Source organism: Condylura cristata, unplaced genomic scaffold, assembly GCF_000260355.1.
Source record: "Condylura cristata isolate star-nosed mole 26May11 unplaced genomic scaffold, ConCri1.0 scaffold00003, whole genome shotgun sequence".
NCBI classification, from domain to species: domain Eukaryota; kingdom Metazoa; phylum Chordata; class Mammalia; order Eulipotyphla; family Talpidae; genus Condylura; species Condylura cristata.
This window is the reverse complement of record NW_004567104.1, coordinates 37,765,746-37,771,175: the sequence shown is the minus strand read 5'-3', so window position 1 is coordinate 37,771,175 and position 5,430 is coordinate 37,765,746.

The following is a 5,430-nucleotide window of genomic DNA, read 5'->3' as shown; positions in this document are numbered from 1 at the left end:
TAGTGGTATATATAAAAATCCATGTTATTATTTTAAGAATTTTAGGAATTAGACAGATAATATGTTCCTGCTCACCTCTAAGTTGTCTATATTATGGATCATTACTGTCTTCTTACTAGGGAGTCCCTGATGTTCAATTCCTTCATGAATCTTTCTTAAGTATATTAAGATAAGCTTTTATTTCTCATTTTCTGTGTAGACTTAGAACTGATCACTTTTACACAGAACATAAAATCCCCCTCATCCCACATCTATGGGAGAATTTTTCAAATATCTCATACCTTTTTTAAAGTCATATTACAGGTTTATTATAATTAATTTATATTCAGTTGAGATGAAATTGTTAAGAAAAGTTAAGAAAATAAATTGTCACCTGCAAAATGGCATCCCCCCATATGTCTTTGACATCTTATCTACTAAATCCTCCTTAACACAGGTGAGTCTTTACCTGAAGCATTCTCAAGTTGTGCAAAGCCACAGCAAGCTGAATCATGCTTCCCTGATAAAATTTCCAGATCATTTATAATTACTTGGTTTTTATTTCATATTTCATCATAAGAAAAAGAAAAGGTTCTAGATTTTCTGCTGATGATAAAATGTATAATGCTGACCACTGAAGATAGGAGACATGATCTGATTGGTGTGACCAGGTTAGATAGTTAAAAGAGTAAATAAAACACATATCCATAAATATAATTTAAATATAATTTTATTTATTTTTTTTTAAGATTTATTTATTGATTCATATAGAACTGGGGTACAGGCCAGAGATGCGGAGGGTGAGAGGATTCACCAGAGACAGAGTGGGGAGCAGAACAGGCAGATCGACGAAGTACACTGCTGAGGGGAGCAGCGGGCGGGTCAGGAGAAGTCTGCCGCACCATGTGGTCAGGGGCAGGCGGGAATCGAACTCATGCTGAAGTGGCTTAAGCTTCTCAGTGCAGTGCTTTAACCCGCTGCGCCACCAGGAAAGGCCCTATTTTTTACACTTATTTTTTTTAACATCTCTCCCATATTAAGTTACCTCATTTAGCAAGTGAAAATAGAAATTTATTTTAGGTTTCTCTAAAGAGCCAAAGAAAGACACCTCTGCAGGGAAATGCAGAAGCATTGTTATTATAATTAGGATTGCCTTTACTATTATTTCAGCATCCACCTCCAGAAACAATCAGGTTGCATTCTTCCACCTCCCTTTATCTGCACTAGGAAGAGCTAAACTGGCAGTGGCTGAAGCTGCCTGAGACAGCTTTGCCCTCCTGCCATAGTAAGGACATCAACTATGATGATGATGGAGAAACATCTATTTCAGTGACCTAAGCATACGGAATGTCCACGACCACACTAGGCAACATTCCTCTTCTCCAGACAACTACCCATTTTGGGATTTGATCATATAAGGAACTCCAGAGAAATGGCACAAGGAAGTTATCAAAAGCTAAGGATGTATTAGAATGAAATATAAAGGAGAGAGAAATTGAGGTTTGCTTCAGAGTTATGAGTCTGAGAATTTAGAACAACGCCGATGGCGAGGAAAACAGATGGAAATGTGTGATTGGAGGGACATTTGACATTAGATAAACAACTGGGCTGTTTGCCTCTTTAAGCCCCATTTATTACTACTTAGATGGAATTGATTTCTTCATGGCAAATATTGACTCATCTTTCAAAAGTCCCTGCTAAAATGTCACCTGCAAGGAGAAATCTTTCAGCTATTCCCTGGGCATCTGGTTGCCTCTCCACGGCCCACAAAGCATGTGGTGCTTACACTGGTCATGCTGCTATAATATTTCCCATGCTGTAATTTGCTGCTCACACGTTGTCTCCTTCAGACCAATGAATCAATAGAATGAAAAGAACGCTGTTTTTGAAACAAAGATCTGGTTCCTACCCTGTCACTGAAACATAGAGACTTTGCAAATGACTAGGTTACATATAATAAGAGATAGTGACAGTGTCATAGGATTGTGGCAAGGATTCAATCAGAACACCCCAGAATGTGGCACTGAGGTGGCACTTAATTCCTTATCTTCTTTTCTCTCTTTATCGCATCAAAGTCATGTGTTCCTTGAAGGAGGGATTAGGTTCTTGGATCTTGCTTGGCACAGGAATGAATGACTTGAATGATGAATGAATTGGTCTACTATCTTTGTCCCTTAGCTCTATGAAACCCTTTTCTCTTCGCTCTTGGGTAGTCCTTTTTCTTCTTCCCTATATTGTGAGCTACTCCAAGGCAGAGGACCATTAATACCCTTTGCTTCCAGAACACTCCTGCTAGTCACTGACTATAGCTGTCTGACTTCTGGACAGTTGCTAGGGTTGTATTTCTTGTTCTGCTGTGTGAGCTATGACAGAGCATGTGACTAGATGTAAAAGTCTTTGAGTCATAGACAGTAATGACTTCCTCTCACAGAAACAAGTATGCAAACTGTGACTCCCAAATTCTTTAAGTCTCGTACTTGGCAATAATCAAGATGATAGAATTTGTGTCCCTGAATAGCTGCCACTTTCGAAGTTTCTCAGGACATAGGGTGGAGCTTTCCTGAGTGGAATCAGTGCTATTATAAAGAAGACTCCCCACAGAGCTCCCTGTCCCTGATGCCAGATGGTGACACACTGAGAAGTAGCAAGCAGCAACATGGAAGACGGTCTGTCTACAACCTGACCAGACGGCACTCTGACTGTGGACTTCTATCTCGCGACTGTAAAAAATAAACTCCTTTGGGCCAGCCGTTCTATGTATTGTTATAGTAGCATAAACTGAGGAGAGTTGTGAATAGAAATTGCTATATTTTTCAATGATTCAAAGACAGATTTGTAATTTGGTGAGTGTTTTATAGATTAGATAAAGCCAAAGCATCCTATTCATTGCTTAGAATATCTTTTCCCTCAAGGAGTTCACATCAGTGGGGAAATAAGTCTCATTTTTCCGTTTCCAACAATGCCAGCATGTAAAAGAAATACTCATTTGGGGTCAGAGTTCAGAATGAAAAATGAATGGTCTGAAAATTCAAAAAGGACTTTTATATTGTATGGAAGTAAGTAAAGAAGAAAAGAAAAAGGCATATATTCCTTCCTAACCAGAAGACAGAAGGTATTGCCCATCACACACCTACTGACTTAACTAGCCTTGACAGTGCAGGGGCCATTAGTGAAGGCTTTCTGGTCCGTCACATGCATTTGGGAGCTTAAAAGTCCCGCTCCCCAGGGGCCATTAGAAAGAGGTCCAAGTCTGCCCCAGCATATGCGTCTGTCAGGCAGGTCCTGGCTGAATGCCACCAAAGTCAGGGCCGGCTGTTGACGTGACCAGTGGGAAAGAGGCCTTACACAGCTGTGATTTAGAAAAATGTTGGGGGGGGGGAAGAGGAGAGTTTCTATGAATGTAGGGGAAGCATGTGAAGGAGAACATACAACAAAAACAAGGAATATTTAATAACAATCTATTTGTACTTACATTTATATGCTTTGCTATATTTAATTCTCATCACACTACTCTAAAACGAATACAATAGCAACTGGCTATGATCCTCAATTTCTTCATCTTGACAGAGAAATAAATTATTTGCACAGCCAGTCAATGTGAAAAAGCAGATCCCAAGCAGAAACCCTTGTACAACAAAGGTCCATCTCTGAGCTATGTGGCCTCCCGTGTGTGCCTTTTTGAGGTAATAGAAACCCAGGATGTTAGAGGTCTGGAAAGTACTGGGTGAAAGACAACGCTCTAGAGGAAATGGACATTTTGTCTGAGAAATATTTGAGAAATATTTTATTTTTATCTGCTTGTTTTGCTCTAAAATCATCTTATTACTTTTGAGAATTTTATCATTTAGCCTCTTTTTCCATTTACTGAAGAAAGTACAAGGTTTAATGGAATCCCTTGACTTTTCTCTTTGAAATATTCATGGGCCTTTAGCAGTTTCTTTCATGCACACCTCGCCTCTATTAGGAAACAGCCTTGAAGGAACAAAAAGAGAGCAAGCAAGAAGAGATGTGTGCATGTGTGGCAGCAGGCTGACTCCCAGCTCGAGGAGTAGAAAATGCTCATCCCCCAAAGAAGCACGTCTACTTTCCCCAGACCTAAAGAAAAGGAGTGGAGAAATGGCACATTCTGGGAAAAGCAATTTGGCCATTTCTCTACTGTGTCTGCCCTCTCCATTAGATAAGAGTCTACCATGGCTCAGAAGAATAAAGAGAAATGGCCGCCAAGGGAGGGCTTGCTGAAAGTTCAGTAAACAAACAAACAAAAAAAGCATTAAACGACCTACAGTTCTCAAAGTAGAACCGTGGAATTGCTGCCTTTGGTCCTCTGCTCCACCTTCATCCCAGTCTCCAAGCTTCTTTCCTTGTCATCAGCTGTCTCTTTTCAATCACTGAGTAACACGGTAATCCTGGAGAAGAATAAAGGGACCTCAGTGACTTCATACTGGCTTACTAAAGTGGAAACAGAATATACACACACACACACATATATACACACACACACATAAATAATATATATACACACATAAATGCATATACACACATATATGGCTTTCATTAACAACTACCTATATAGTACTTAACACTATAAATATATAGTACTTTCATTCAACCACTGTCTATCTGTCGAACTTGAATCCCTCCCTGGAGCAAAGTCTAGTGTTGTTAAAAGCTGTCCTTCAGAGTACCCATTATGTGCCAGGCACCATAATATTCTTGTCAAGTAAATACAATTCTCTTTGAGAGAAAAGAACATTGAGGCTCAGAGAAATCAAATAACTTTAAGCCTCTCTTGGAAGAGCTGAGATTTGAACTCCACTCTAACTCTAAAGTGCAAACCCTCTTCATCTTTCTGTCTCTCTTGCTAAATGTAATGTGAGAGTTCCAACCCTTATTGCCATTAAAATAATAAAATAAAAAATAAAATAAATAAATTTAACAGTGTATTTCAAGCAGAACATAGATACTACAATTTTAAGCGTGGAGGATCCATGAATAACTCCAATTAAATATGCTAAAATAAATTAAGGAAAACCTCTGGTATTTGCTCATTGTATATTTACATAAATTTTATGTAATCATATTATAAATCATGTTAAATGGGGAATTCCTATGGGAAATAACTATGAAAGCACATGCATATTCACAAAGAAAAACTAAAATAAACTTAGAGATGCATTAAACAAGGTAGAAAAGCAATACGCAGGGAAAAAAATTCTCTAGATACTTATAGATTTTCATTTTCTATCAGTCCTAAATATGCCCTCCAGCTCCCCTAGGGATTTTTCTACTTAACATAATCTATTGTGAGATTATATAATATTAATATAATATCTCTTTCTTGTCACTGAGTATATATTTATTGAACAATAATAACTAGTATTTATTAAGTGTTTATGTTCTAGGCAGCAACCTAAGTTTTTCAAATAAATGACCACACTTAATCCTTACACT